The sequence below is a fragment of the Camellia sinensis genome, chromosome 8 (genome assembly GCF_055761805.1).
Source record: "Camellia sinensis isolate YWXY chromosome 8, ASM5576180v1, whole genome shotgun sequence".
Taxonomy (NCBI): Eukaryota; Viridiplantae; Streptophyta; class Magnoliopsida; order Ericales; family Theaceae; genus Camellia; species Camellia sinensis.
Genome location: NC_138968.1, coordinates 192,827,395 through 192,839,685, shown reverse-complemented (window position 1 = coordinate 192,839,685; position 12,291 = coordinate 192,827,395).

The following is a 12,291-nucleotide window of genomic DNA, read 5'->3' as shown; positions in this document are numbered from 1 at the left end:
TACATTGCATATGTATATTTGATTGGGAGGAGAAAGGGGATGGACTCCATTTAAAGCAAGTTGGCCGGAGTGTCATGGGTGAAAGACCCGAAATTTTATATATAAATGGGTGCCGATTCTTTCGGACGAAATATCCGTAAAATGGCAGGTTTGAAGTGTTTATGTGAGTTCTGCATAATTGGAAAATCACTGAATTGTAGTCTCATTTTGGATGTTGAAAGATAATGAATTTAACTCATGAATTGAGTAGCATATATGAACTGGAAAAGAATTAAAGGAAAATGGAATAAGGTTGGTCTTAGTGGCCTATGGATATGCAAGTCTTGTAGAGGAAATTGTGTTATTCCTTGGATGATGAATTGGAATAAAAGTATTTATGTTCATCTTGTGAAATTGGCATATCATTTCATTTCATTACATTAGACTTTGAAGGTTGATTTGAAAACTTGCATTGAGAAAAGAATGTTGAGAAATAAGTTTTCATGAAATGATTTTGGGATAAATATGTTGGTAAGTCTTGATAGGTGGTGTAGATGATATTGAATAAGTTGGCCTGCGGGTCCAGGGTGAAAGACCAAAAAATCTGCACGGATAGGTGTCCAGCCTTTCGGTTAATAGCGGTAAAAGTGACAATTTGTTAATACTCGTATAGTCTACTTGCAGACACCAGCCTAGGGATTACCGGAGACGTATTTACCACCCTTGAAATAAATTGTTAAGTTTTGAACAATTGAAATTGCATGACATCATTGAGCATGATGGTTTTCAAAGGATGAAAATGTGATTTATCTTTAAAAAGGACATACCATGGCATATGCATTTATCTCATAAGACTGTATAAAATGGATTTGATGAATTGTTTAATTATTTGATTCAATTGATAATGAGATACTTGAATGGATTAAAAAGGATGTCATGTTACTATTGAAGCATATTTATTTATTTAAGTTAATTGGTTGTGGTTAATTAAATAAATTGGATTTAAGAGATTATGTAATAAAACCTTATGATTTTGACATGATATGATTTCATGAATATGTATGAGTATCTTTGTATTCACATATCTTTTAATGTTTTAATATGAGATTGCTTGGTGAGTTTTGCTTACCCCCTGCCTGTACATGTGTACAGGGAATACTTTTCGGATTTGAAGATCAAACAATGGATTTTACCATTTCATAAGTATAATGTAGTGATGGACTGTACTACTTTAGTTGTTGTTTGGCTGAGTGCCATCTTTTTGTAAAGAGTAGTATCCTTTCTTTTATTGTAAGCCTTAGGGCATTTCTTTATTTGTATGTAAATGTCATTATTGTAAACGAGAGGGAATATGTATATTTAATTATTCATCAATTCATCCAAGGATGAAATGTTATTTGTAAGAGGACTTAATTAATTAATATTGGTAATGTTATCGGAGTGATAAAATACAGGGTGTTACAGGCCTACTCCTAATTCTCGGCTCTAACTCCAAGCCTACGTGTTCTAATTACATTCCGTCAATTGTCACAAGTCCAATTTGTCAAGGGGAAGCTATTCGTGACAGCCACATTGTGGTTCGAGGACTATTTTGAATTCCCCCCCCCCCACCAGAACTCTCTTTTTCCACTAAGTTTAAGGCATTTTCAGCTCCAACTCCCAACCTATGGGTTTGAATTATATTCCATCTATTGTCATAGGTCTTATTTTTCATGGGAAAGCTGTCCGTGAGAGCCACACGGTGGTTCGGGACTGTTTTGAATTTTCTTTTGGAATTGTCACAGGTCTTATTTAAGGTTTTTGGGGTTTTCTTATTTTTCAAGGAAAACTCACAAAAAAACTCCAAAAGAAAACCCCAAAAACCTTAAAGTAGATCTCTAAAACATAATCCTAATTTTGGACTAAAACAAGTACTTAAAGAAAACTGGGACAGCGAAGCTCGCTCGACCTTAGACTCTGTCGTTCGAGCGAGGAACCAAATACGCGTTTTTTCCTTAATTGACTTTGCTCAAGCCACGTTACCTACGCTCGAGCATACTGTAGAATGCCCCGGAGAACTCTCGGGCTCCGCACGCGAGGGCGCGAAATCCGTTTTGTTCTTTAGCTACTACAGTTCGGACTCATGTCACGGTTCTGAATCTAATCTCGCAAAGTGCAATGCAAGACTGATAAATCACCAAAGAGTCCAAATCTGACAAATTGTTTTGGAAAATTGATTTTTAATAAAGAAGTGCCAAACATGGATTGCTTTGCCAGATACAGAGTCGCCACCTAAATGTTTTGTTTTTGGGAAATTTAAGAAACTCTGACTCGTGCCTAAGGCCACGTGTCCGTCATCACCAAAGTTGCCTCGGCTCGGGAACTTGGGTACGAGAGGGGAAGGTCATGCAATGAGCACCCCCGCTCGCCCGATCAAAGATCGGCCTTTACTAACATGATATTTTGTTTTTGAAAACACATGTGTTCTTATTCCGGTTATTAACCTAGAATTACTATGTGATGCACACAGCATACAAGTATAGACTAGATTGCCTGAGTTGGAACAAAACATTGCATATTTGTTTGTTTGAAGACGGTTTTAAAGTTTGCTACTCGCAAGTAGGCTAAGACGAGGATTTTGATAAATTGTTCCAATTCAAGCAATCCAACCTTCACCCACAGGCATTCAGGCAGTTAAACACTTAAGCAGTTAGCCTCATGGCAAGCATGCTAGACATGGCAACATACACATCTCATGCAGTATGCTAAAGCATAAACACTCACAATGTACTCCGAGCCAAAACAGAGAACTAGTTAGAAATCATGCATGATCCTAGTTCATGTTAAGATGGCTAATGCAACACACGCGAGAATGCCATTAAAATAGGCTTGACTATTCTAATCATGTCATATGAAATGCAACTTGGTACATGTATTCAAATTGGAATTGAAATACAATGCAGTTTGTATGATGTGCCAAGCCCGGTGCATGCAAGACAAATGAATGAATGCACGCCTGCGAAGCATAAGTGTGCTAATCAAAATATGCCTTAAAACTAACCATCGTAAGTGGTTAAGTAAAAGGGAGAAAGAAATGGGGGTTGGAAAACATGCATCGCACACAAGCATGCTTATTACAACAGTTGGCCCTCTCGACGGAGGGTCCGAATAAGAAGCTAACTAGCTAATCTAAGCTAATTAAACTACTTGTTACATCACAAAATTGAATAACTAGCTACAACTAATTATTACAACACAAATTGAATAACTAAGCACATTAGCTAATTAAGTACAAAACCAAAGCGTAAAGTAGCTAAGAAAATTAGCTAAGTAAAGCAGTAAAGAAATGTCCTTAGAGGGAGAAGAATGCATGCATGCTCGGTCGCCTCGTTCGAAAATCCGTCGCGATGCCCCAACTTGCCTCTGTTTGCAATTGTTCTCAGAGCTTTGCACCAATCTCCAGATAGCTTCCAACTCACCTTGGGGACCTGTAGGAGCATGGTCGACCACCTAGGGGTGTTGCCAGCCACTGGCCAACCACTTTCTTTTGTTGCAGACCAGAAAAAGTGGTTGGCCAGCTAGTTTTTCTGTTTGGCCAACCAATTGTTGCTGCACTTCTCCCGTTTGCTGCAACAGAGAGCAAGAAAGGGCATGGCAAAGTATTTGCAAGATATGTGTGCACAACCACCCTCCCTATCATTTCATAAGCTCAAGGGAGTGTGGTTCTCGACCCTCGGGTCACCAATCACGCATCTCGATGCATGATGGCCGAGAAGCCAAATTGCACAATTTAATGTAAAATGAATGCACACATAAACACATAAAGCCTTGAACTCTATCATGTATGAACAAGAGCGTCGGCAACCAAGAATTGAAGCATATTTCATCACTTCAAGTATAAAATATCCCTCGCTTCTCGTGTTTGGACTAAAACCTAATCCAAACAAATGCGAAGCAACTCAACCATGCAAACATGCAATGCAACTTAAGCATGCAAACATGCAATGCAAGGCATGCAAAACACAATGCAACTACATGGCATACAGAATGCAAAGAATGACATGGTATACACAATGCAAAGAACAACATGGCAATACTCAATGCAATGTGACATGATTAACTTAACAAAGCCAATGACATGCAAACAATGCTAATGCATGCATACAAAATGTAAGGCAACATAAGCATGCAACAACATGATACAATGTAACAACATTCACATAACATGCTCGATGGACTTAAACCAAAATGGACAGACCTCAGTCGTGCCCAAATCAGTGGCCACAGTGCTAAAACTAAGGCATGAAGATCAAGACAAACATGCTCAATGTAATGGTCCATCAACTAGGCATAAGAGCACAACTCTCAAGAGTGCTCAAAGAGTGACAAATGTGGAAGTGTGACAACACCACATGCTCTGAAATAAAGTATGAAATGATGCCAAATCATTCAATCAACACAAGCATAGCATACTAGAGTCCTTAAGGCATAAGGCTAGTAAAGAGGACTACAAAGGGGGCATACAATTCATGGCACAAATGCATGAACCAGTCATAGACAGAGCTCAAATGGGTCTAAACAAAGACCAAAATATGCTGAGATGAGAGCTCAAAGGCCTAGGTAAGATGGCATACATGCTAGGCCACAAACAAAGTAACAATGCACAACCCTTGAACCACAATTAAAGAGTGATATGCATGAGAATATGAAAATGTTACATGCTCTGAAATCAAGTATTAAATGATGCCAAATCATTCAAATAGCTGAAAGATAGTATGCAAGAGGCATCAAAACACAAAGCTAGCATAGGCATTTGTACTATAGCTATGCAATACATGAAGCATATGGCAAAGGCAACCCAAAACAGTCCAAGAACATGTCAAAATGAGTCTAAACATGCATGTAAGGAAGCCAAAACAAGCTAGCATGAAGGGCATAAGGCATGATGCATACAAGGCCAAAAGGGAGGATTACACTACACCTATCAAGACCAAGCATGAGATGACTTAACCAACAAAAAATCAGAGTTATATTGTGGCAAAATAACCCCAAAAACACACTGAAATGATAGCTCGCAAGCTTAGGAATGAAGGCATACGCAAGGGCTCATGTTTAAGGCATAAAGGACCAACCCTTCAAAGCATTGAAAGAGTGACAAATGCAAGTGCACGAACACGAAAAATGGATTGAAATCACATTACAAATGATGTCAAATCATTCAAATAGGCCAAGCAATGCATGCTAATGGGCTTGATACACAAAGCTAACAAGCTATAATGCACTATAGCTATACAAAGCATGGCATGCATGACCAAAACAACGCAAATCAGAGCTAGAGCATGCTAAAACATGGACAAAAGCTTCTTATAGTCAAGCCAAAAGCATGCTAGAATGATAGTCTAAAGCATGGTACGCATTAGGCTAGTTCATGGAATTACACTACAAGTGCATGGAGCATGCATGGGGCTATTAAACCAAACCTTAACAGAGGTATATGATGGCAATACAACACCAAGAACATGCTGAGATTGACTCAAAACAAGCTAGAATGACATGCTACTTCATAAAGCATACAAAGCTAGTTTATGAGGATTACACTACAAGTGTATTATGAATGCAAGGGATGACAAAACCAAGTCAAAAAAGTGGTATGCCATGCTGAAATAAGGCTTAAAATAGGCTGAGATGTGGCCAACACAAGCTTAACAAACATGCTCAAACATGAGGCAAATGAAGCAAGCTTACAAGACACAAGGAGAGGGGATGACCCTCTCCTATTTGGGACCTCAAAACACCATTTCCACCACTGAAATTCCTCTGAGTTTCAGTGGTGAGAAGGCCAAAACAAGGTGGTCCCAATAGCTTAAAAAGATGGCACAAGAACAAGGCCAAACAAGGCACAAGAGGGGGTAGACCACCCCCAACACCAAAGAGACCTCAAACAAACATGTTAAAGATTGAAAAATATAACTTTTTGTTGTTTAAAGTGAAGGCAAAAACAGCATGCAAATAGGTTCAAAAGCTTAAACCAAAACAAGGGTTAAAGGGCTAGTTGACTCACCCTTGAAGAATACCTTTGAAGCTACAACTCCAGCAGCTTTTTCTAACCAAAACCAGTTCAAAAACTCCAAAGCAAACCTCAAGAAGCCTCAGCAACAAAAGGATGGTGTTTGAGTGTGTGTTTGTGTGTTAAAGTGTGATAAAACTACACTTTTAAAGCACAAATATGAAGCAAAGAGCAAGATAGAGACAAATGTGTATCTATATCTCTCAAACACAAAAATCTGAACCTGGAGGAGGAGGGGGGAGGTTCTCTTAGATAGAGAACCAAGGCTCAAGCTTGTTGGACAAGCTTTAGGCTTAAAGCCATCCCTCCGTACACGTGTATGGAGGATGGCTTCTGTGCCCTCCAGCTGGCTCTAAAATATCTCCAAAAAGGTGATGAAAAGCTGCCACTTGAAGTGGTCAGCTAGCTACTTCTACTGGTCGGCCGACCAGTGGAAGTGGTCTCCAAGGGAAGAAAGTGATCAGCCATTGTGGGAGATGGTCAGCAGCATGAAAGCAAGGCAGTGGTGTGGTGGCTGACCAGAAAAGGTGGCCCAAAGACCAAGAACACAAGTTGGCTAACCAGAAAACTGGCTGGCAGGGAGGAAAGTGGTCTCCAAGGGGAAGAACTGGTCTCCCACCCTTATACCACCTTCCGAACAAGGAAAACAAGGTTTGTACCAAAACAAACCAAAAGGGATGCAAGACGAGAGTCCGGAAGGCAAGACGCGCGGCCGAGACCCTCGAAAACTAGTCTACGGGCATCAAAAGTGGTCTACGACCACAAAAGTGGTCTCCCGGACCACAATGTCCCTCTAGGCAGAGGCAACAAGGCATGGTCCAAAAACCAAGCCAAACGAAGAACGTTAAGCGGTCCTAAGACAAGGCGCGCGGCCGAAGGCTCCGAAAATCGGAAACTAGTCTCCAAGCAGGAAAAGTGATCTACGACCACAAAGAAGTGGTCTACAAGACCTCTCCCTCCCTCCAGGGAAGAGAAACAAGGCTTGGTCCACAAACCGAGCCAAAGCACAAAGAGTTCAGAGGCCCGAAGGCAAGGCACTCAGCCAAAAACTCTGGAAACTCGAAACGAGCACAACATGCACTATCACCGAGCGCTCAATCGATGACGTCTGAGTCTTGAGATCAGTCAAAAATGGGGTGTCTACACATACAATCATCCTTCTCAGGTTTTTTACAGACCCGGCTTTCGCTCGAGCGAGAACTCATTCGCTTGAGCGAGCAAGACAAAAAACTTAGAAAAATTACAACTTGATAAAAACATGTTTGTTCACAGGATTGACAAGACTAAGGGACCTAACAATCTCCCCCTTTGTCAATTCCTAGACAAAACATTCTAACAATTTCCTAGACACACAAGAGCTAAAGAAAACAACCAACCTAGCATAACAAAACAACATGAACGAAATATCTGCAAAAATAGAAAATCATCACCAAGAAAAAGAATAAGAGAATATCGAGAATATTGGCTTAGAGAAAAAAACATATTAAGACATAACACATTAGAAGCTAGATCATAATGTAAGCAAAAAACTAGTCCAGTAGTATGTCCAGGCTGCCTGCAAAATCCATAATGAGTATGCAAACTTAACAACATATATCCCATATATCCCATATATACCCCCCAAAAATGAACGAACCAATACTCCCCTTTTTTGTCCGGGAGAGACAAAAGAAACAGTATATACAGACCATAATAAAAGAAAATAAAAAACTGTCCAAAAACACACAGTCCAAACACTGTCAAAAACTAGGAGTCTGGTGAAGGTGGCTGCCGCATCTAGAGCGAGGAAAGAATCTGGGCTCGTATCGTGCTCTACTGATCAAGACGACCATCAAGTGTATCCAGTCGAAGTGTTCAACTGATCAAGACGATTCGTGACCGACTGCTCGAACTGCTGCAGCTGGCCACGAAATGAACGCAGACGTATCTCAGGCATCTCAGGGGCACCAGTAGGGGCTACATCAAACTCCGCCTCCTCTGCAAGTGGATCATCACCTGTATCAGACACCCCAGACGCCCCAAATCCCGACACACCCCCCTGAACATGTGCTTGACTCTGAGAGACCGTCAACTTGGTGATGGGTTTAACAGGAAAAGCAAACTCATCATCATCAAAAGTAGGAACACCAAAGGAAGTAAGAAAATGAGTGAGAAAACACCCATACGGAAGACCCAAAGATTTGCGACGCTCAAAAACCACAATCATCGCGGGCAGGTCAATGGGAAGATGGTGATCAATGCAATATAACACATATCCCTGATCTTAGGTAATGTAAGAGGAATGAGTGGTCACTTGAATATTGGCACAAACAATGATATTAAGAAGCCGAAAATGAGGAAGAAGCTCAATTTGCTGAATGAGCACCCCGACAATCCAAGACCGGGGAGTACCACAAAGTTCAGTGGCAACTTGATCAAAATCAACACCACTACGAGTAAGGAAAGGAAAATGAAAATTTTGGACTTCTAGAAGACCAAGAAACAACCAAAAAACATCGTTAGTGATGACCAAAGATTTCTTCCTAACCCAGGTGCTAAATGAGGGAGGAAATTCCTTGCAAATAGAATGCATATTACAATAAAATTCACAGACTAGACTGAGATTTTGAGGCCCTAAGAAAAGCAAAACTTGATCACCCCCTAAAGAATCAAACAACGAACGGTTGAGAAGCAACTCAAAAGCACTAGGAAGGACATTCCGTTCAAGGTGAGCTTTCTTAGAGGAATAGAACTCCCGAAACAATTTAGATTTTTCCTTGGATTCAAATTTTTCAGTGTTGTAATTTGGGCAGGACATAGTAGATTTACGATGCTTCGAAGGCTCACCCATGACTGACCAATCCACAAGGATAAGATAATCACAGAAATTACCCACCAAACCGCAACACAAGGTACCCAAAGAAAATATTAGAACCCCCAAAGAAGAAAAAAAAACAGAAGTATCCATCAAACACCATTAGTCCAACATGGTTAGAAAAATAATAAAAAACAAAACTTGAGCATAATATTAATGTCAAGAAAAACAGAGCTAGGTTAAGTTCCAACAAGCACACATGCAATAATACGATAGATATGGAGACAGTAAAGCATTAAAACTAACAGTCATGCAATATACTAAGGCCACCATAATGCAAAATTAGAAACATAGGACAAAAACTAAGGTAGAAAAAATCAAGCCCTAATTTAACCCCATACTTTAAACCCAAAAAAAGAAAAAAATGTACCTAATCACTAAACCAAGATACAATCAAGAGACAATAAACCATAATCAAAAGACAAAAACCAACAATTAAGAACCCTAGACACCATAGTCGAAATAGAGCAAAAAAAGACAAACTGAGCATGAGAAAAACATAGGGAAAAAAGAAAAAAAAAACATACCAAGCAATGACAATGCACGATGGACGAAGGAAAGATGCCCCAAAGATCAAGTGAAGATTGAAGGATGAAAGGCAATGGGAGCGTAAAAAACCCTAGGTGAGAGAGAGAACTCGAAGTAAGAGGGAAAAAATGAAGTGAAAGGACACAACAACAAAATTTAAACTACGACGGGTCGCTTGAGCGAAGACTCTCTCACTCAAGCAAAAACACTTAAGCACAAGGGTTCACTCGAGCCAAGATCTTGTCGCTCGAGCCTAAAAAGCACGCTCTCAAAATCTAAGCCATCTGCAGAAGCACGCTTGAGCGAACACTCCCTCGCTCGAGCGAAGAGGAAAAAAAACAAAACAAAACTTTTTGAGCAAAAACACAATACTCACACTATGAAGTGGAACCTGAAACACAAGTAAGTGAGCACAATGACATGAAGTTGATACTAAGATGAATGAATCTACAAACCATGAAGCCCGCAAACATGCAATTAGAATAATATGAAGGATATAATCATGAGCAAATCAAATAAAATTTTAATCAATGATCATAAGCTACATGAGAATGCACAACTCAAAAACCAACATGAGAGCTCACAAAATGAATGTGTGTGTGTGCAATCCTTGAGAGGCCATAGAGCTAGAGTTAATCCTCATAGTGATTGGATGGCTGGACCTCCGGCAAAAGTAACTGAACATCATAGAGAAAAGTCAAACCACTAGGAATCATGGGGTATTTGTTGAGTAAACGCGGAGGCTCCCCCTCAATCAATGAGTCCTTTTTTTATTTTATTTATTTATTTTTTTTCAACTTTTCTTTCTTAAGGGCACTCACTGGTGGCATGCACGCTCAAGAGTATAGAGACCAAGCCAGAGAAGTATGAGATGAAAAAGGATAGCCTGGTTGGTGCCTCTGAGGCAGCCTTTTCCTAATGCTCGGACTTCAATGAACTGAGGGAGAAACCGTGGAAGTGAAAAATGATGGTAGGTGGTTAAGAGATTCAACATTACCCATGATATGCTAGTATAGGTCAATTCCTCTGAAAAAGTACAAGAAACACTGTTAGTGGTCCATAGAGAACTTTGATCACTTGTGCGGAAACTCCTGCAACAGTTTATCTCAAGAATGTGTACAGAATGAGATCATGAAGTCAATGAGCAAGGGCATTCAGAATGAGCTATGAACAAAGAAGACTGAAATCTTGTAAGCATCATGAGCAGTGTTCATATAAATTTAGATGCATAGATGACAGGAAACAATGACAATGAGATTATAGCATCCAAGCACACATAAAGCCAAACACTCACACCCACTTATGAAACAGGTAATACCCTAGTGACTGAGCACTTCACCCAAGGTTTTTCTAAGGAACTCAAATCGAAGAAGATCAATGGGTTTTGTAAAAATATCAGCTTTTTGATGCTCAGTGGGAACATGTTCAAGAACAACAAGGCCCTCTTCCACTAACTCTCGAATAAAATGATGACGAATGTTAATGTGTTTGGTGCGAGTGTTGGACAGGATTTTTTGAAATGTTTATGGCACTTGTGTTATCACAGAAAAGAGTGAGAGTGTTCTGATCTATCCCATAATCATGAAGCATTTGCTTCATCCACAGCATTTGTGCACAACAACTCCTTGCAACAATGTACTCAGCCTCAGTAGTCAAAAGGGAGATGGCATTTTGCTTTTTGCTATGCCAGGCAACCACATTATTCCCAAGGTTAAAACACCCCTCGGATGTAATTTTCCTATCATCAGCGCACCCTACCCAGTCGGCATCAGAAAAATTAGTAATTTCAGCTGTAGTATTGGTAGAAAACCAAACCCCATACCCCAGTGTCCCGCTAACATATTTAATGATGCGTTTGACTGCAAGCAGATGAGACTCTTTAGGACTGGCTTGGTAACGGGCACAGACACCTACACTAAATACAATGTCAGGACGACTGGCTGTGAGGTAAAGAAGACTTCCTATTATACTCCTATAAAGGGTAGGATCAACATCAGTACCGAAGGAATCTTTAGAAAGGTGAAGACTGGTGCTCATAGGAGTGCGTGCAAGTTTGGCAGACTCAAGACCAAACTTTGCCATAAGATTTTTGGCATACTTAGTCTGAGAAACAAACATACCTGACGAGACTGTTTAATTTGAAGACCTAAGAAATAAGACATCTCTTCCATCATGCTCATCTCAAACTCATGTGTCATGTAATCCGAAAAATATTTCACAAGATGATCAGCAATGGATCCAAACACAATATCATTAACATAAATCTGATCAACAAGAACATGAGACTTAGTATGTTTCACAAATAAAGTCTTATCCACACTACCCCTTTGAAAGTCATTATCAAGAAGAAAGGTAATAAGTCTATCATACCAAGCCCGAGGGGTCTGTTTCAACCTATACAAAGCCTTATCTAACTTGTAGACATGGTTTGGACATTTAGGGTCTCAAACCCTTTTGGTTGCTCAACATAAGCATCTTCTTTCAAATACCCATTCAGAAAGGCACTTTTCACATCCATTTGATACAATTTGAAACCAAGAAAACATGCAACACCAAGTAAAATACGAATAGATTCGAGACGTGCAACTGGGGCAAACGTCTTATCATAGTCAACACCCTCTACTTATGTGTAGCCTTGAGTAACCAACATGGCTTTATTTCTAACCACAGTACCATTCTCATCAGATTTATTCTTAAAGATCCACTTGGTACCTATCACATTCATGTCTCTAGGTCTGGGAACTAGAGTCCAAACATTGTCACGTTCAAATTGACCTAATTCTTCATGCATAGCATTGACCCAACTATCATCTAGTAAGGCCTCTTTTATATTCTTTGGTTCAATTAATGAGACATAACACATATGAGATACCTCATCCCGAAT